Source organism: Vulpes vulpes, chromosome 1, assembly GCF_048418805.1.
Source record: "Vulpes vulpes isolate BD-2025 chromosome 1, VulVul3, whole genome shotgun sequence".
NCBI classification, from domain to species: Eukaryota; Metazoa; Chordata; class Mammalia; order Carnivora; family Canidae; genus Vulpes; species Vulpes vulpes.
The window spans coordinates 1292097-1313192 of NC_132780.1; the positions used below are offsets into that span (position 1 = coordinate 1292097).

Genomic DNA, 21096 nt, shown 5'->3' on the forward strand with positions numbered 1-21096 from the left:
GTGCTGACTGCCTGCAAGCCGAGATATTTCCAGTAACAGCAAAACCTCACCCATCTGGAACCCACAGGGAATAAGATCAAGACAGCTGAGTTTTCCAGAAAGAGCCATAAATTATTTTCATGTAACATTTTCAGATGGAAATATTTCTAAGATGCGGTGCACATTTCCCTTTTTTTCTTACTTGGAGATTGTGGAACACCATTAACCTTTCCGTAATGGCTCAGGGATGCTGCAGTGAACCTCGGATGCCGAGCAGGAGGTAATGCAGCCCTCGGGGCTCGAGGGGTGTGCAGGGGCGTCTGCCCTCCGCTAATGGGCTCGGCTCAGGAGCTTCTTCCGGGCCCATGGCCTAGTTCCTGCAGATTTGGGGGTTCCTCGCACACGAGCCGGTTTCCAGTTTCCGCTCCCCTTGGTGTGGCCACGCGGAGGCGGGGTCCTTCTCCCGCTTCCTAAATCACTCTTCTTAGCGACCCTGGACCAGAGACCAGCACCCCGGGCTTAAGAAGAGGAGGTGCGAGGAAGGCGGTCATCGGCTTTGAGGGGCCCTCCACAGGCCTGAGCTGAGTGCACAAGCTCCAGGCTGTTCTGGCCGCGCTCAGGCCGCTCGCTCCAAGCCATTCTTGCACTTGGCCTTGATTCATGCCTCAGAGGCGGCAGGGGGCGGGGGACAGTAACCAGGGTTTATCAGGGAGGCTCACGAAGTTCCCGGGAGCGCTGAGTGCGTCCCGGGTCTCCCGTGGGCACCACAGTTCCGGCGCCTTCTTGAAAGAACTGCACTTCTTTGGCCTCTCTTTCTCTCTATATTTTATTTTATTTTATTTTTTTTACAAGCAAAGCATGGTGGCTATTTCCTCCCCATTTGGAAGAGCGGGAAACTGAAAGCTGGAGAGAGACCTGGAGGCGGGATGGGACCCCCCAGTAGGGGGGATCTGGCTGGGCCGGAGTGAGTCCGGGTCCCAGCAGGAAAGTATGCACAGTTCTGGGGATGCCCCAGGGGGTGCAGAGCTGTGGGCAGAGCTGAGAGGACCCACAAAGGGTGGACAGGCACCCTGGGACCTGCGCCTGGGGAGGCCATCGCACCGCGACCGGGACCCGGCGCCTGGCAGTGGAGGGAGCAAGCACCCGAGGCCCCGTGGAGTCCTGGGCAGGGAGCGGCCCGCTGCCTGAGGGCACCACTTCGGGGGCCTGCTGGGGCTGAGGGAGGCACCCCAAGTTCTCTTCCCTGCGGCCTGCCAGCCTCCTATCAGGAGCTGATCTCGGAGCCAGGGGACCAAGGGGCCAGGGGGGGCTTGGCGGAGTCCCTGGAGGTCACCCCCCCTCGCTCCCATGCCCAGAGAGAGTGGAGAACAGAGAAAGAAGATTCCAGCACAGCCTGCTCCCGACAAGGATGCCCGCAGCCGCATGTCTGAAGCTGCCTCCCTGGGGCTCCGGTGTCGGCCACCTGCACGCCTGTGCCCTGCCGGTGCTGGCCCGGTCCCCCTCCCCCACCTCCCCGTGAGCCCCCAGGCCCAGCAGCTCCTCCAAGGCCCTCGCCTCATCTCTAACACCGGCGAGACGGTCTCTAACCCGGAGGCCAGCCGTGGGTAGGTCCCTGCAAGCCTTGCAGAGCTTGTCACCTGCTGCTCCCCACCCCTCCCCCTCGGCCTGCCTAGCTGGAGAGGCGGGAGCTGTGGGGACTGCACACGTGAGTCTGGAAAACAGGCCTGAGAGCAACCCAGGGCTCGCCTCGGGCTTGCACATCTTTCCGGATCCTTGGGGTTCGCATCCGTGGAGTGGTGATAACCCACTGGCGCGCCAGCTGTTGGGAGGCAGGAAGGAGAAAGCAGATGAGGAATCCCTTGACAAACTCAGAGACGGGGGGCGTGAGAGATGCTTGGGTCAAGCACTTAGCAGCGAGCCGCCCCCGGTCCTTTTGAGAGCGAGCCATCCACTCCCGCCGGGCCTGTCAGGTGCTGGGCTGTACTTGACGGGTGGTGGGTGCCCCGAACCCGCAGTGGGGCCAGGTCGGAGGCCATCACAGCTTTGCCCAAACACACCTGGCAGGTGTCCCTCTCCCCCCATGACCCTCCTTCCCAGCTCCCCCCAAATCTGAGTCGTGGCTGCTCCATTCACTTGGCTGGTGTGCCCATTGCAGGAAATTTAGACAACACTGGAATCTGCCAAGAATAAAAGTTAACCACCCACGACCCACCACCCCGAATCTGCGGGCGAATTTCCTCCCATACCTCGGTTCTTGGCATAACAGATACATAACAGGTAAGTGTGCGTAACACGGGCACAGCAGAGGCTGCGGGGAAACTGCACGTGCGAGGGCGGTGGTCCTGGGCTGGCGCACGGCGGGCACCACGCGGCGGGGGCTTGTCTCAGCGAGGAGGACGGATGCCCGTGCACACAATCCGGATTCCTTGTAAGCGAAGCATCGTGCCCCACCTTTTTTTGCTCTCCCCGTTTTCTGTCCAATTGATCGTACAGTTTGGATTAATGCAGAGTTTCCCAAATTATAAAACTCTCCCGCTGCCCCGAACACGGACGCTGTGCGGGATGTGGAAAGATGCATTTGTTCACTCACGGAGTCTCTGGGAGGTGGCATCCTGTGCCCGCTGCTGAGGACACAGAAAGGACACAACCCGCTTCCTTTTGGGGGAGCTCCTGACTCAGTGCTGCCAAGCAGGCTGAGGCCGTGCACAGTGGAGTCCAGCCCCAGGGAGGGGGCACTCAGGGGCACCCCCAGGGCAGGCTCTGTGCCCCGATTGTCTCCACGGGGCCTGGCACCCAGTTGGGCTGCGTGGGTGGTCTCCCCCCGTCCCCGCCCCCGCCCCGGGGGAACCCTTCCTGAGAAACCCACCTTCCCCCTTTGCCCACGTCCAGGTCCTGAGCCCCGCTTCTCACTCGGATGCTCCACGGGCAGGCCCCCCGCCGCCTCCTGGGCAGCGTCACGCAGGCCCGGGGCCACACCCGCAGTGTCATAGACTTGCACTATAATCTCGTCCCTGAATGACGACTTTCTTTCAAGTCTCATAGGTGCCAAGTTGCTCCTTAAGAGATCATCTTTAAAGAATATGTTTCGTCTATGGATCTGCTTCCAGAACGTCAGCCCTGAAGTGTTTGCATTTCGTAAAGAAACAGCACCTTCTGGAAGGCGGTGGGAAAGCCAGCCCAGTATCCATCTGGCAAACCCTGTGTCCCCTCGTGGGTCTGTCTGGGTGTGGAGGTTTGTCGCTGCCGCAGGCCGCCGGGACACGCTCTTCAGGGCCGCGGGTGGGCGCTAATCTGGGGCCTGGTGGTGGGAGTGCAGCTCTACTATCTAGAGACTCACTCGCTCAGGTTGCGACAGAAACGTCTCAGGGTGTCCACCGGCTGGCCCTCAGCTCTAAGCTCTGGGTCTGCTTTCCCGCACGATGACTGTACCGTATCGGGTCCTTAGACGTCGCAATGACAGTAGAGCTTGAATGTTGGCCCCCTAACAGCCGTGACGCAGCGATCATCACGTGTCGTGGGGCTGCGGTCACCAGCCTCACCGTGGTAGGCATTGGGCCGCCCGTGGGTGTGTCCAACTGTCACCGCGCCCGCTTGCAGCTCGCACCGTGTGAAATGTCATTTGTTTCTCAATCAAGCTGGAGAAAGTTGCGTCTGGCTTGCGGGGGAGGCTGGTGGGCTTCGGTCCAAATGGTCCTCGGAGTGAGTACGGTGGCCCCAGCGGCGGGCGGTTGTCGGGGGGATCGGGGTGTTCTGGGGCATGTGGCCCCCACCTGCCCGTTCTGTTACCTTCTCGTGATTTCACTGATTAGAGCCGCGGGGAAATTGGACTTTCTTAGATACGCAACTGTGTTTCCAGCAGCCCGCAGCACGGAGGCCGACTCCACGGCCGTGGGTCAGGAATTCACGGAACATCCGCCCGTGGCCCATCGAGCATTCCTGAGATATGAGAGCGAGAGGCAAAGGGCAAGAGTGAACCCGGGTTAAATGTAGCCACAGAATCAAGTTCTCCCTTTTAAAGGTGTGTGACCTGCAGATAGATGCCCGCTGCAACAGCGCGTGGCCGTGCTGGCCCCACGGACTCAGCTGACATTCCAGACGCGTTAGTGGCAGGATGCGGGCTGCTCACCGTGGGGGCCCCGTCTTCACGGTGAGGGGTCCGCGCCGCAGGACATCAGGCCCTGCACTGTCACCCACGGACACCTCCCTCGGCGGGCATGGCGCTGGCATGGGCTTCTGCGCGGCTGGAAGAAAATGCCACCAGAATGTCCCCAGGGCCCCAAGCCACTGAACGAAATAGCCTGGGCTGTTAAGTCCTCTTCTCATTCTTATTTAATGAAAAAGTACACATGAAACATTTAAATATATCACTGGCAAGCGTACGTGAGTGCTCAGCATTGCGCTAAGTGCTGACTCACTGGGCTCCCCAAAGGAGCCCATGAAGGAGGGTCTCATTTCTCAGATGTGCAGGTTGAGTCACTGGCCTAAGGTCACAGGGCCCTAGAGCAGTGGGACGGCATTTGAATTCAGGCAGCCTGGCCCCAGAGCCCCCGTTCTGGCCCCCAAGGGAACTCTCCCCACTTTTCCTTTGGAGCAATACTAAAATCCTCACCAATGGCATAAATAACCCCCAAGGGAGCGAAGAGGCTGTGGGAGCAGAGTTTCTGAGAGGGCAGCTGGCAGGTGGACCAGGCTCCTGGGACGACTAGATCTCACTCTTCCTGGCCGGATGACTCCTTCCCTGGATCCGAGCCCGCCGAGGAGCTAACACAAAGAGATAACAGTGTTTCCTTTGAAGCCAAGAAGGTCCTGTTTGTTCCCTGCTGGGGACTGGACCTATCTGGAGGTCCCTAGAGCTGAGAGATGAGCCTGGGGGGCAACAGGAACCTGCTGAAAATCATACACCATGATGATAATCGGAAGGCCGGCCTACCTGCAGTGATGTGACGTGCCTAAGCATTAACATCCTCTTACGTGCCTGTGAGATGCGTCCTAAAGCCCCCCCGAGTGCACATGAACAAAAGGCAGGACAAGTCAGGAGAGAGAGGAGCACACAGCAGGGCAGGCTTTTTGGAAAGAAAGCTGGCCATGCCTGTGAGGAGCCTCAAAGCCCTCCAGACCCAGGTGCAAACAAAGATTTAACCATCAAGATGCGCTCTCCAGTACTTCTGAGAGATGTTCCAAACTCAGAGATTGTTTAAATGAAATATGTTGCATCCATTTGATGGAACACTTTGTAGCCATAAAAATCACGTTTTCAAACCATAGTTAATGATGTGGGGAAATACCTTGTGCTGCAAGGTGTTAAAAAACCAAAATTCAGCCGAATATTGAAGGCCTAATTGGCTTTATTTGATGATTCAGGAGCTGGGCTGCATCCTTTCTAGGAAACAGAAGGGAGCTCTCTGAGGAGCTGAATGACACGGGAGACCTTTATGGGCAGAAGGCGCAGGGACAAGGAAAGAGTAGATTACCTCTCCTTTCTTTGGGGGACAGAAGGGACCTGCCAGGTAGATTAGCTCACGAGTGCTGAGCAGAAAACTCCAGACTGACTGGGTTAAGATTTATTCCTGGGAGAGACTGAAACTGTAATTAGGTTACATAGTAGGTCTTGGTTTACTGATGTGGGGCTTAGCACAAGTGACTCCATTTTGGACCAGCTATCTCTTTTTGATAATTCTCCCCTTTTGATCAGACTCTCGGATGTGATCACAACGTAAGGCATCACTCCCAGCTACCTCTCTGAAGTTCTCCCGGTTTTGGCTGATCCTGCGTGGTAGTCGCAGGTCCTCATGTTTGCTGAACCTCTGTGGTATTCACATAGTATGATGATGCTTGCTGAACCTCTGTGTATCTGGAGGTCATGACTTCGGGTTTGCATCTTTAAGTTGCTCGTTCTCTTCATTCCTCTTCTGATGCTCCAGTCTCTGGGAGGTCCTTGCTTGGTGGTTAGTAGCTACAGACACGCATTTGAAGCTTTTGAGAGAATACAGCACACCAGCGGGGCTACTATGATTATTACAAGCGGGATATTCCTAACATCTGGAATGCACTTTAGAACCACGGTCCCCAAGACCAAACCAATCAAAATGAAATAAGTCAAAGAAAGACTCAAGGAGTCATCTTTTAAAAGCCACAAATAAAAAATAAATTTATTATAAAAAAATTAAAATAAATAAAAAAATAAAAGCCACGGAGTTTGCTCAGTCATCTTACGTAACTTGCCCAGAAGCATTAATTCAGGTGCAGCAGGTGGTGTTGGCCACGGCACAGACACCTCTTTGCTCAGCTAAAAGGTAATTAAGGGCAGTCATTATCAAGAACAATTTTGGCCACAGAGTCTAAGGATTTTTGTTGGGAAGCTATTGTTTTAGCAACAGATTTCACAATACTTTCAAGAGTTCAAAAGTTCTTTGTCGCAGCTTCAGAGGAGCAATGGTAATCAAAGGAAGCTAATTTTAAATAAGGAACGCCTCCTGGTAATTCCCTTTTGAGCCTGTGACTCAGGACTGGAAGGGTGATAGCCACGCAGGCCAGCAGAATTTAGGGGTCTGCAGACCCCACAGGCAGTTTTATTCTGCTTACCCTCACCTGGGGTCCCTTTTTATGTACTTGGGTGCACCTTTCCCTGGACTTGGAGCTGGTAGCCAGAGACAGGGAAATGGACGAGGTGTTTCTAGCATCATGGACAGAGACTGGAGTTCTTGATGGCAAATCCAGTGATCGGAGAGTCCCCCTCGGTAACGGCCTGGGAGATATAAAAGTGATGGGGTCATCTTTCCAGGCCAATGCCAGAGTAAAAGAAAGAAAGAAAGAAGGAGAAAAAAGTTTCATGTTCAGTTAAAGTATGAAGTCTGGATCAGATGCTAACTTAGGTCAAAGCAGCCTACCTTGACGGCAGCTACTTCTCCTCCTCATCAATTTGATTCAGAGGCCTCCAGCATCTGCACAGGACCAGTGTCAGGCGGAGCCTCCCTCAGCTGTGAGCCGTATGCCAAGGGGCCTAGAGCTTGACGTTTGTCTGCTATATGGTGGTGAGGAGGACCTGGTAGAGTCCTTCGCAAAAAGACTTAAGGGAAGTCTTCGTCCTTAGTGATTTCAAATCAGAAAGTGGGAGAAAACTGGAAATTTTCGTTTGGAGAGTCATAGCCAAATATTTACTTGAGGAAACTAAAAGAATTCAGAATCGTGTCCGGTTTATACAGTTTTGTCTAACAAAACATTGAAGACAACAGAATTGGAATCTGACATCTACAAAGGTGAAACGCAAATTTTATCTCTACAACTACCCCTGTTCTCCCCAAAGATAATCACAGTAAATCTAATTGGCATTAAGCTTGGCCTGATTATTTCTCAGGCCTAAGTGCAGCAAGAATAGTGATTGACCATATAAGCGCTTCTTGAGACTGCTTCGCTGGAACATTTCATAAGGAATCTTAGACTGAACTCTTAAAAGCTCCAGAGGCCAAGATGGTAAGCCAAGGACTCAGCATCATGTTTTACCTGCAGTACCGTTCCAGTATATTCTGGTAATATAGTCAGTGTTTCCAACTGTGTCCCACTGCAAGAAGAAGAAATTCTTATTAAACTTATGCAAACAATTAACTACATATTTCTGTGAAGAAACCTAAGGCTTTCTAAATTCTGGACGCATCAGGTAGGGAGGAAGAGTGACTATTTCATCTTTCTTTACAAAGGTACAGTGTAATTGCTGTAATTCATATATAGCTTAAGAGAAAAGATTTTGTTAAGTCTGGAAAAACAAAACATTTGGGAACCAGGTATGTTTTCAGACAAAAAGGCATTCTTCTCATTAGTCGGTTTGAATCCAGTTTCTCCATGCGTTCTGGAAATTTTTACCCAGTTCAGTTTCATGATCTTAGAGTTATCAGCAACCTGTACTTGTCAGAGTCCTCTCCATGAATCTTTTTGGAGATGAAGTACTTTTGCAGGAACACTTTTGCAAAAGCATCAGAGTAAAATAATGACTCTGTAAATGATAAAAAGACTTAAAACATGCCCATTGTTACAGATCTGATGCAAGTTGGTCACAATGGAATTGACAAGGAAATTTAGTTATTTCTGTGATACTCAGCATTGCAAAATGATAACTGGAATCATGATAAAAACATTATCCCAGGATATATCAGAATTTAGGAATTTCATACTACTTCTGGGACACTTAGAACACATATACAACAACATACATAACAGCATAAAGAAAGCTTAGTATTACTTCTTATTTGACAATTCTGTCCATGTCACTCAGCGTATCAAATAAACCTAATTTAACATCTCCCTTTTTATAAGGCGAGAGAACAAATTTTTTGAGATGTTCTAGGGACCACCCGGAAAAATCCCAAAGTTATTTCAGGGTCAAAGAGACTTCATTTAGAATTTGATTTGGGGAAGTTTGTCAAAAGTATCAAAAGGTTTAAAAACACCTGGTCAAATAATACCATAGGTCACTGTGAGATAATATTTAGTTATCTATTGAACCATACGGGCAAATAATTCTCAGGAAAATACAGAAAGTTAAACAGTTGTAAAATAATAATTAAAAAAAAAACCCTTAGCTGTTTCAATAGAGAAGACTTCGTTTTCTCAAGTAATCAAGGACCTGATGATAAAGTTAAAATAAAGCACAACAAATTATTTTGGTAAGATGCAAAATCTCTGCTTTTTAAGCAGATTACTTAAAAGGCAAATAAACTTTTACAATCTATTACCAACAGGAGACCAAAGGTCCAAGAAAACTTTTAACAAAGAGAAAACATTCTAATTTTGTACCCATGTACTTCTTATATTAACACTCATCTTTTTTTTTTTTAAACATAAATTCACTTCATTCTCAACCAGCCTGAACAAAAATAAAGTTCCTTTCCCAAGGTTCCTTTTCCATAAATCTTCTAAAATCTTTCTTGTTGTTTTTTTTCTTTTTTTCCTCTTTTCCATTCTGAACTACCAGTCTCACTTTAGGACAAAATTTCTTTTTCTTATCTTTAACAAAAATACATTTCCATTCCTCACCTTCTTTTATAGAAAACACACATCCTAATTTCCCCGCATATGAAGATGTCCCCCTTATAATTTCGAGTAGCTTTAATTATATATATTAGAACTTTTAACCATAGAAATTTTTTTAGTGAAAATAAAGGAGCCAACAATGTAAAGACATTAGCATTCTGTGGCTCGGTGTTATAAATGTTATAAATACTTGTTATAATTTTTGGAAACGTATGCTTTCTCATAGTAAATTTCTCAGCATGGCACAAAACGTGTTTACTAGTAGACCCAAAATGTCCTTAGTTTCTCTGTAAACAAAGCCAAATGTGGACAAGCCCATTTTTAGTAATTAATTTTTTGTGTGCTTTATCTTATTTGGAAATGATCTAGAAATTTAATGACTATCCATTATTTAAATTAACTTGGCAAAACTTTAAGGTTTCGGGTTCCCAACAAGATTTGGGAAACTATTTTTTAAAATCACCTAGGAACTTTTATCTTGCTTACATCTATTTAATTTACTTGTTCCCAACAACTACATTTAATTACTTATTAAAGTTTCATCATACCAAGTTATTTTACTTGCTGACAAATTTCGTAAGAGCGGTTAACATGAACTTACTTGACTAATATACCCAGGAAGAATAAAAATTGCATTATATTCAATGTTGATAACTCTAAAGACATGTCTATTTTAATTAAGCCAACAAACTTGAACAACAAACTTAAATTAACTCTAATGCCAAATATTTTCTCAGATTACATGAACCTGAGAAGTATCTGGGTTAGCTTCTATTCTATGTCTGAGAATTCTATGAATCCTTAATTCATGTAAGTGCTTATTCTCTTTGACCCAATTAAATAGGTCTCTTTACAAATTGATTTTAGTAGCACCATCCAGAGGTAGAAAATATCACACATCTATAGCATCTCTGCATAGAGAGAGACACACACGTGTAAACATAAAAGCAGATAGAGAGACCTCACAGCTTCCATTTTAAAATTACTACTTGGATCACATACAAGAATACAAAACTCACTAGTTATAAAAATATTGACTCTAACTTGCTTTTCTGGCAGATGGAGTAAGTTAAGGTCACCTGCTCAGATGGCTAAAGCTTTTTACTAATATTGGTGGAGAAGACATTTAAAATATCCTTCCTTCCCCTAAGTTTTAAATGACCTTTCCCTCTAGATAGATAGTTTCATTTTAGCTTAAGGGAGGAGGCCTAAAATAATTTCCATCAGGCTCTGAACATCAGCTTTCAATCTGGCCAATTTCTGACTACAGAGCTACTTAAAACTCCTTCTAAATATCTTGCCAGTTTTTAGCTGGAAACAGTAAATATTTCTGGCAGTACCGAACAGCCCCATGGACTCGAGAAGTTCCCAAAGAGGATGCAAGCGATAACTCATTTTCTTCTCTCTACTGGGGCATTATAGGCAGATATGTGGGGGAGCTGCTAGGAAGAAATCTCACCCTTCACCGATTTCTGCCAGTTTCCCAGGACCCCCTCTGATATCTGCCAGAATTTGGCAATGTTCTTCATGAATTATATTTTAGTTTCCCTTGTCTGTTTAAGGGAACTGTGCAGCAGTCTACCAGAAAATCCCGACTCTGGGAGGAGCCCATACAGGGAAACTCCTTTGAGGGTAGACACGGGGGTGTCTGTAAGAGCCACACTTGGTGGACTCCTGTTTGTGGTCTTGTGGGGAGACCGTTGAGACAGAGGATTACTAGAGCGAGGACTCAAAGGAGGGTAGGAGGGAGCAGTAGGACTGACGACAATCTTACAGTCTCGTTCTAGGTACCTCTAGTGTCTTCAATGTTTTACTAACAGATCTTTTAGTGCAGTTATTTTGGAATTGTTGAAACCTTTTGGAAGCTTCTGCAGGCAATTTAAATGGGCACCCCGTTATGTTTGCTTGATTTGGGAGCCCTTGCTTTCAAGTGGACTTCTTAAATGATCTTATCTAATCAGAATGCTCCCCATCATGGCCATTGTAACAACCGGTCATTTTTAATAAGATTTTGCCATTTTTGTATAGATATATAGAGCTTCCAGAACCATAGTTCTTAGACCTAAAATAGACAGGTGTATTGGAAGGTGGTATGCTGGACTCTTTAGAATTTAAGGATATCATTTTTTTGTTACTTATCTATTTTTTCAGCTAAGCCTTTGGGTCTTTTTTTTTTTTTTAAGATTTTATTTATTCATTCATGAGAGACAGAAAGAGAGAGAGAAAAGAAGAGACACAGGCAGAGGGAGAAGCAGGCTCCATGGAGGGAGCCTGACGCGGGACTCGATCTCGGGTCTCCAGGATCATGCCCTGGACTGAAGGCGGTGCTAAACCACTGAGCCACTGGGGCTGCCCACCTTTGGGTCTCTTGGAGCCAAACTAATACCCAAAAGGGATGTGCCTCTGTGGTTGGGGATTGTGTGGTATTTTACAGTGTACTTCATTGCATGGGGATTTTCTTGAGTTTGGCGGATGATCTAGTGTCAGTCTAACCCATTCCATGACCAACTTATCGTAGCATAGGAGTCTTTGGATTAGGTGATGAGTCCTCTTACAGCTTTTAAATGTTTGACCTGCACCTATCAATTTTGCAGCCACTTCTGGGATTCCCATTAGCAACAACCTTCATCTACACACAACTAGACAAATAAGCACGTACACTTTACGGTATCAGCAGTACTCAGGAGATGCTGTCGCGTCCTGGCCAAGAGAAGACTATGCACACCACCAGTCATTTCTATGGAGGTTGGGACTAGAGAAAGGGCTGAAGCAGGAGACTTGAGAAGTGAGTCGTGGACTGGACTGGGTTTCCAAAAGGGGAATTAAAGACTAGAAAGCCAGTTAGATCAGAAACTCAACACAAAGAAAGCAGAGCTCAGGACTGAGAGGAGCCAACCCACAGCTGTTGGAAATGGTGAGAGGGACAAAACACTCAAAAGAGTTCACAGGTATCATGCCTGTGCTTCTCATTGTCCCTGAAGCCATTGGGAGCCTCCCTCAGTCCCATGCTGCCACCAAATCTGTTTTAAAAAATGAATTCAACTGAATATTAAAGATCTTATTGGCTTTTTAAAATAATTCATGAGTTGGGTAGCATCCTGTCTAGGACCCAGAAAGGAGCCCTGAAGAGCTGAACAAAATGAGAGACCTCTATAGGCAGAAGGAGGCAGGAACAAGGAAAGAGTAGATTACCTCTTCTTTCTTTGGGGGACAGAAAGGGCCTAACAGGCAGATGACCTCATGAATGCTGGGCACAAAATTCCAGATTGACTGGGTTAAGATTTATTCCTGGGGTAGGGCTGAAACTACATGTAGGTTGAATATCAAGTCTTGGTTTACCGATGTGGGCCTTAGCATAAGTGACTCTATTTTGGGCCTATTGTCTGCCAATCTGCCTATTTTTTCCCTGTTATTTTTAGAGATGGTGAGTAGGGGCAGAGGCAGAAGAACAGAGAGAATCTTAAGCAGGTTCCATGCTCAAGACAGAGCTCGATGTGGGGCTCAATTTCCCAACACTGATATCATGACCTGAGCCAAAATCCAGAGTTGGACGTTTAACAGACCGAGCCACCCAGGCTCTCGGGGCCTGTTGTCTCTTTTTTAAAACAAAGGTTAGGGAATAAAAGCAAGACACAGAATTTTGGATAGAGAATGATTCAAAGTTTGTAAAAAAAAAAAAAAAAGAATATGCAAAGAAAAATTCTTGGAGGGAAATACACAAGAAGCTAACAGGGTGACATTAAGGGAGATATAATAATTTTCTTTGCATATTTCCATGTTTCTAATTATTCTTTAATGTGAACCAAGGGTTACTTTCTATCAGAGGAAACAGCACTGATTCTTAAAAGTTGCAGCTAATTTCCAGGGTTGGCAATACATTTTAAGCAGTGATGTTCACATATTCATTCATTCATTCGTTCATTCATTCACTCAATTAGTTAATAGAGGTTTAAAAAAATACCTGATATATAGTATGAGTTATTTAAGCAGTAGAATGAATTTCTTGATTAGTTCCAGCAAAATTCTGTCATACCCCGTACTGTATGCTGGGCTAGGCTGGGTTCTGTCCTGGGCTAGGCTGGGTTCTGTCCTCTGGAAGCGCCTAGCCTTGAGTGGAGAGGGGGATCCCCTAGCAGAGCCTTAGATGCTACACCTTGAACGGGCAGCTATAACCTTGGGAGGGCCTCCTGCAGGTAGAAGGTGGACATAACTATGTCTCAGATGTTCACCTAAATGAATAAAGTTATCCTCCGTCACTAGTGTGGCTTCATAACGGCCTGCTCATACCCTTAGGTGCCAGTCCCCCAATCTCTGCTCTGCTAGTTGACTTTCCTAGGCACAGATTGCAGGATGCCCTAGAGGATTCTAGAACCCTCAAGAACCAAAATCCTCATGCTAATTCTTTAAAATCTTAATGGACAAGGGCGTTTTTAATACTGAACTATGAAGGTAGTGAGAAATTATGCTGTTTAGTAAAAGTAACATACTTGCCCAATGTGTAAAAAAAAAATCTTACTAAAAATCTAGATTTTTTTTCTGCTAAGAAAGTCGTATTTTCAATGTTACTAGATCAGAGCCATTTATAATAACTCTTCAATAAACTTGGGTGCAAGGACAGATACAGTCCACCAGAGACTCTCCAGGGATTTAATATACCCCTGCAGCTACTGCCATCGACTCTAAATGACACCACCTGATTCAACTCTGTCCCCCTCTTGGAGCCTGGCACTTTCAACATATATTTGACCTCATTACGTGGCCTTCCTCACATCTTCCTTCTCTGATGCCCCAAGATCCATAAGACTTAGCGTAGCCCTTTGGTGGCGCATCAGGATTTAAAATGAAGTCTCTAGAGTGATGTTACTTCCCAAGCCGGACCTCCTGGCCTCCCTGGCCCTCTGCACTCCCTGACTTCCATGGTCGGTGTCCCGGGGAGACCCCAAGGGAGGCTCACTCAGGATTCTGTCGGCTGAACCAAGGGACTTATTTTTTGCCTTAACTTGGTCGTTCTCATTTGTTTCCCAGTTGCTTCCTTGAGGACGGTGATAAACCCCAGGGAAACCCTTGCTGATTCTATCCGACCTATACGGACCAGCTCACATCCATGAGCTAGCTATAAAATATTCTGGAAATCTGCATTCTCCCAATATTTGATCGCTTTCACTTCTAGTGGCAAACAAAAGTTACATATCTTCCCAAGGTAAAATTGGGCCTGGAAAGTGGGATTTTGAAAAAAGCAGGGAGCTGAGTCATGCAGCTGTGTGCTGCAAGGTGGACACACAGCAAGGGAGGAGAATAATAAAGCCATCGAGGACATCTTAAGAAAGTTAGGTCTTGAATTCCCACGAGTAGTTTTATTTCAGAACTTGATACTTTGTTTAAATTTGCAGTCTTAAAAGTCCCTCAAAGTTAGAGATTATGGGCTCTCTCGTGGACTCCTCCTGCGCAGGTAAACATGGCACAGACACATTCTGGCCAGAAAGTCCACTAGCTCTATGGCTTTCCGCACCTCCAAAGCTAACTCGAATTGATGAGAGCTGTTGCAGATAAGAGCAAGCCCCGAAGTCGATGCCCAGCGTTCCCCCAGGATATTCCGGCTCGGCCGTCTCGCAAAGGCCCAGGGCTGCGGTGGTGCAGCTGCATCCAACAGCCCGCAGCGGATTTTCTTGGCCTTTGACTAATTTATACAAAGGTACCATGAAGACCTCCAGGTTGGTTCGACTTCAAAATATAAGACCGAGGTAGGAAAATTATAAGGATAAATAAATTACCATTTTTTTGTTATTTCAGAACATGACCATTCACTTTATGAAAGGCGTCTAAAGAGATGCCTGAAATAACTAGCTGTCCCAATGCGGCAAATCAGATCCAATTTATAGAAATTCAACTTACAAACATTTTTTTTTTTTTTTGGAACAGAGCTGTTATGCAAAGCAAGGCACACCTGTAGCTTTAGGAGAATTCCGGCAAGTTCCCTGGCTGCTTGTTGGCGGGGAAGAGCCTGAGGATCTCTGCTGTTGCCTCCCCCACCCGGCTCCACACACCTTGCTCCAGCCTTGTTCATGAGGCTTCCGATCCCTGGTCCAGTCGTCCTTGTTTTCATCAGGTGCTAAGTGCATCAGGCCACGTTCTGCAGCAAGTGATAGAAAACCCAAAGCAAACGGAATTGAGGGAACGACGGGAGTGGTCACAAACCGGAAGGATGCAGGGATGGGGCTGGTTTCAGGTGCGGCTGGACGCAGGGCTCAACATGAGCAGACCCGTTTTTCCCCTTCTGCTCTGCTCTCTGCTGTGGGGGCAGCATCCTCAGGCCCCCGTGGTGGCCTCTGGGCTCCACTCTCCTGGCCTGGGCCTGGGGACCATGCTCCGCTGCAGCTCAGCCACGGTGCTGGTGTCTATTTAAAAAGAAAATACAAGATTCACTGATTGGGCCAGCTTCGGTCACATGCCTATTCCTGAACCCATCACAGCGTGGAGGGAGCTAGGATGTGCCCGTCTGCGGGGTCATGAAGCTGGATCCCCAACCCAGATTCCCTGGGGGTTGGGAAGGAAAGGCAGGCTGTCCTGCTGGGATGAGGGGCTGGCTCTGACAGGACAAACAGGTGTTACCTTGTCGAGTCCTTCCCTCTGTTGGAAAGACCGGAAGAGGTGTCTGACTATTTTGGGCGACTTTTGGAAGAGCAGCCCTCCAGGTCTTGAAAGGGGATGCTTAAAAGGGGATGCCGGAGGAGGTGAGGACGGCCCAGCTGGCCACTCCAAGGCCAAGGACCAATAGTTCAGGGCAGAAGAGCCACGCAGGTCAGCTTCTTCCCCACTTCTCCTTACCCCACTTACTCCTCACCTCTTCCACCTTCTAATGCACACCTCTGAACCCTGCCCTCCGGGGGGTCTTTGAAGACTCATTCACCCTGAGGTGTCCACAGCTGAGAAGACTGCTCTGATCCTCCATGGGGAGAGGTCCCTGACCTCAGGAGCAGAGAAAACCATTTAGGGAGGGGAAGGAAACCTCATGGTTGAAGCCCAGGCAGGCTCCCGCCCCTTGCCTGCCCCCCCCACCCCCCCAGTAAAGGAAAGCACCTGGTCAGTGGTGATGGCCTTCTGGGCCACCTGAAATTGAGATGCAGGGACTCTCCATGAGAACCCAGATGGGGCCGTGAGAGCATCCAGACCAGCTCCCATGGACACACGGGCTTCTACAGACCTCTTCCCATCTCCCTTCCACCTTAAGAAGGTGGACCTGATGGCGGAGGCTACTACCATTCTTCTAGAGCCACTGACTCTGTGATCCTAAGGGCTTTACAGATCACCGGGGGGGGGGGGGGGGGATATCTCTATATGGCGGGGAAACAGGTCTGGGGTGGGAGGACTTGGTTCTGGTCTACCTCACTGCTCCCGACCCTAGGCAGCCCCCTGGATGCTTTCCTCTGTGCTTCACTCTTTGGTCGCAGGCAATGGCCATCCCAATGGCTAGTTTTTAACCTGTTCATACCACGAGAAAAGCAGAGTTACGAGGCACAGAAGAGAGAACCAATCTATCTGATGTGAGAGGTATTACTTGCCAAGGAGGCGCACCCAGAGGCCAAGCACTTACTGTAATACGGCGTGGCTTTGAAGGCCCTTGCTTCTGCGCTGGTACCGGACCCACCAAAGAACTGACCTACCGCCCCGATTTCCACCCAGGACAACAACCATCCCACTAACCTGCCAGCCCAGGCTCCCAATCATTTCCACCGGTTTCGAGAAGTCAGGAAGCTGGTGTCATCCTGAAGAAGACACCCCAGGAGTGGACAGCCCCTGGGGTTGGCGGGAGTGGCTGTCCAGCCAGAGGGCTGTGAGCATTGGCGAGTGCAGGGTGGGGGCCCTGGGGGTCCCTGCTTGAAGTCCAGGCCCAGAGCGCCCGGCCTGCCCAGGCCAGGAGGCCGTCCTGGGCACAGCACCCCAGAGCCGGAGAAGGAGGAGGGGGAGTGAGCGAGGAGAGGCTTTCTGGGCAGCAGCAGAGCTAGAGGAAGAGGGTGGAGCGGCGGGAGATTCTGGAGAAGGAGGAAAGGATGGATGGGTGGGGGACATGGAGGTGGCCGCTAAACTGGAGGGAGGGGTGGGGAGAGTCCACGGGGGACTCCTGTGCTTCCGTAGGGGTCAAGTTTCCACCTCTGAAAGACGCCAGGCCTCTGGTGTGTGTGTGGGGGGGCTCAGCTCTCACGGTGACTGTGGCCCCCCCCCACCCCAGGGGAGCTCTCCCTGCAGCGCCCCGGGGCAGCCGAGCCTGCACTGGGGCGCGCAGGGCGCACGGGCGCCGACAGGGGGCGCGGGTGAGGCCCCCGCCGGGAGGGATGCTCCTGGGCTGGGCCTCCAGGTGCGGCGTTCCTCGCGGGGCTCAGGCCCGTGGGTCGCGCATCATCATCCCCGCGGCCTGCGAGCAGGTGCACAGCAGCCCAGGTGCCCGGGGAGGCCGGGCGCGCGGCCCTCCCACGAGGCCTCGGAAGGCCACGGGCATCCCGGACCTGCCAGCCGTGCCCGGGGACAGGGGGTCAGCACTCGGGGCCTTCCCCGGGCGCGCCCGGCTCCCTGCCTCCCCAGGCCCAGGCAGCCCGGCGGCTTGAGGGTTAAAAGGCGACTGCCACCCCCATTCTCTTGGGGAGAAAGTGCCTTTTCTCCGAGTCCATATGGCCACTTCCTTTCGACCTGCTCGGCCCTGCTCGCCTCTTTGTCCGAGCTGTCACTTATAAAGAATCACTTGACTTACAATAACAGGTTCAAAAGACGACAGAGTATAATCAGTTGATCCACGAAGAATTGAAATAAAGAACACCCCACTGCTCTGGCTATCATTCCCATAGAGATAGTGATATCATTGATGTGATTGCGATGCTAATTTCTATACAAGAAGGAAAAAAAAAAACCCTTGTATTTTGGAATTTGTTCAAAGAGAATTTCAGACACATCAGATTGGAAAATGCGAACTGAATTCCTAAACTTTTTTTTTGGGTAGGCAGGGGATTTTTTTTTTTTTTAATGCCACCGCAAAGATTTGAGTGGACTTTCAGAATCTCCTAGAACTGGCTTGTTGGGGGGGGGAAACACTCTTTTCTCACTCTCCAAAATCCTGGGTGGAGAGAGACAGACAGATGGCAGAGGAAGATTGAGAACGCCCTGGGTCTCCGGGACAGAGCCCAAGGGTGCGGGCAGAGGTGACCAGGCTGGGGGCCCAGCAATGCCGCCCCTCGGGGGCCGCTCCCAGGCAGGGAGGTGCCAAGGCCAGGTGCCAGGGGCAGCAGGGGCCCGTCTGTACCTGAGCCCCCTGGCCCGGCCGCTGCCCTGCTGCTTCTCTTGGCGCCAAGTTTTCAGTACCTGACCCCTCTGGCACCAGCACTTTGCCCTGAGCGGCTCCTTCTACAGGGTGGGGTGGAGGTGGGGGGGCGGGGAGGCTGCGGGGTGCTTTTTCTTTATCTTTGCTTTTTGTGTATTGTGGTGCCCTGGTTTAAAACTCACCAGTCATCTTAGGGGAACTCGGATCAGGCAGGCTAGAACAAGTCCTACCTGAATCAATGTTTTAAGTGTCCCTGTGGCTTGGCGTTTTGAATAATCAATCCGTCTCCAACGCTTCTTAATCATGCACAACACAGGCCTCTCTCTCTCTCTCTCTCTCTCTCTCTCCCTTTCTCTCTCTCCATCTCTCCCTCCCTCCCTCTCTCCCTCTCTTCCCTCCCTCCCTCTCTCCCTCCCTCCCTCCCTCCCTCCCTCTCTCCTCCATTATTTGTCAACTCTTTTGGATCTTGTCTTTCTGCTATTAACATGCCCCAATGTCACATGCGAGTCTTTTCTTTAAAACAAGCTCCTCATTGGTGTATCTGGATACTTCTTTTATTATTATTACTGAATCTTTTTTTTTTTTTCCCATAATGACACCAGGATCATTATATAATCCCATAACAAAGAGGCTTTTGAGGCACCAGCTTTTGTCAACTCTAGGACAGAGAATCCATAATTGCATTATTCAGCTTTTTCCCCCCTTCTTTCCCCCTCTTCCTTGCTTCACAGAAACCCAACCTCCTGCATCCCTCACATCTCTACCTTGTTACCTCGCCTTACATTATTTACCGAAGCGTGTGCCTGGAGGACCAGCATTTGCAAAGTTGCCTTAAAAAAAGTTATTTTGTTTGATAATTAAGTCCTGGAGCCCACCGCGTGATGATTATTCTGGACCCATAAGGCAGAGAACCTGCGTGACGTTTCTCCCGAAGTTTAATTACCGTATGCTAATTTCCTTGCCTACTACGTGATTAATTAAAATCATATTTTCATAATCATTTGGCACTAGTATTGTTTTAGAATCATCATGATCTCCTAAATAGTGTCTGTAAATAAAGTCGCCTCTAATGGCAGGCGCGGGAGGCGAGGCTGAGGACCTCTCCGTGTTTGTATCGCGGCGATTGGCAACATAACTGCCTTATTTACATTAAATACGCCACAAGGTTACAGCGCGGATCAACGTCATTTGATCGCTGATGACTCCCTTAAACGCCCGGGCTGTGACTGATTCTCCGCGTCCCGCTGTCCACCGAGATTCACCCGGGAGTTTTTTTTTTTTTTTTTTTTTTTTTCCCCCAGAAAAGAAACAGACTTTAAATAGTTTCAGGAGCAGGTAAGAATTAAGCTTTTTTTTTTTTTTTTTTTTTTTTTCTGCTCCTCTCCCCCTTTCCCTGTCTCTCTCTCTCTCTCTCTCCTCTCCCTCTGTGCAATCTCTCTCTCTCTCTCTCTCTCTCTCTCTCTTTCTCCCTCTCGGCTGGATAAAAAATTCTTTAGTCAAAGGCAGGAATGCAAAGTAGTGACAAGCGAAGGGGCTGATGTATGTCTCCGTAACGAGTCTGACAATCAGAATGTAGCTCTTGGAGAATAGATAGATTTTAATAAGTGTGTTTACATGAGCTCAAGGTCAGAAGCAAGCTGCGCTGTGTTAAATGGTTTCTTAGTTGCTAGACAGAGAGAAAAAATGGACGATCACACACCATTCTTTGTAGATTATTATATCAAGGGTTCAGTCTCTGGCTCATCAAAGCTAAATGCCGCAAGACCTATCTAGTTGCTGTGAATTATGCCAGGGCGACAATGGAGAGCGTTTTTAATGGTACAATGCATTTCACCTACCAGATAGGGGGAGGCCGGGCCGGGGATGGGGAGGTCTGCTGGGGCTGGGTGATGAGTATCAATGAACGGGGCGATTCTGAAAAGAGGCGGATGAAAACCGAGCCCGCCCTGCCCGGGCTGGGCTGGGAACAGAGCGCGGGGCTCCGCCGGGCGGCCGGGCGAGGCGCGCGAGCAGGGCGCCCGTCCCCCCTCGGCCCCGGAAAATGATCAAGTCAATCATGTGGACATGTTTCATTATTCATTGAACACAATCTTTTACAACGCTCCGTTTACGTGCCCGACTTTGCTCCCGACGCCCGCGTCTCAATGTTTAAGGTAAGGAAAACAAAGATGGGGAGGCGGGGGGGGCCCCCTCCCCGCGGGGCGCGGCGGGGGCGCACGGGGGGGGGCGCGCGCGGCGCCCGGCCGGGAGGTGGCAAAGTGAGTTTGGACTCTCGGCGCGGCCCCCCGGTCCCCTCCCCCTCCCCGTCTCGGCGAGGCCTGCCGCCGGCCTCCTTCTCGCCCCATCGCGATTAAAAAATACGGTCTAATTAAATATCCGTGGCTGTGACGTTGGCGAGAGGAGCTGTCACCGGGGGAGGGGGGAGGATGGAGAGCTCGGAGCCGGGGACGCGGCGGCGGCCGGGCATCCACCGGCGCTCGGCAACTTCGGCGGCCAGCGGGACCCGCGCCCCGGCCGCCGCCTCCCCCGCCCGCGGGCCCGGGACCGTTACTTTGAACGGGAGCCGCGGGGCCCCGCGCCCCCCGCGCGCCCCCCGCGCGCGCGCCCCTCGTGCGCCCCCCGCGCGCGCGGCGCTCTCGGGCCCCGGGAAACTTTCAGAGGGGTCCGGGGTGGGGGGAGCGTGTGCACCGGGGGAGGCCGGGGCCGCGGAAACTTCTGCTCAACTGACTTTGCCCCTCTCCTCCTCCGCGGAGCCGCGGGCGCCCCGGCTCCCCTTCTCCCTCCGC

General features: G+C 49.8%; 1 protein-coding gene and 1 long non-coding RNA gene across 6 annotated transcripts in view; one reads left to right on the top strand and one right to left on the bottom strand.

Moving 5' to 3' along the window:
• Window positions 1-6173: 6173 nt before the first annotated feature.
• LOC140597931 (uncharacterized) lies at window positions 6174-20269 on the bottom strand. The gene is made up of 4 exons (XR_011999981.1): window positions 20149-20269; window positions 14948-15398; window positions 6867-7537; window positions 6174-6724 (listed from the first exon to the last, which is right to left on the bottom strand). It is a non-coding gene; the product is annotated as an uncharacterized lncRNA (long non-coding RNA).
• Window positions 19041-21096, top strand: part of ZNF536 (zinc finger protein 536) — a 432650-nt gene continuing 430594 nt past the window's right edge. For 3 of the 5 annotated variants that reach the window (XM_026010189.2, XM_072749699.1, XM_072749688.1), the window contains exon 1: window positions 20263-20463. The gene's annotated coding sequence lies outside the window, so the exon portion shown is untranslated. Of the gene's footprint in view, window positions 19646-20262; window positions 20464-21096 lie in introns of those variants that run through there. The other 2 variants (XM_072749680.1, XM_072749733.1) reach the window with 1 other exon arrangement.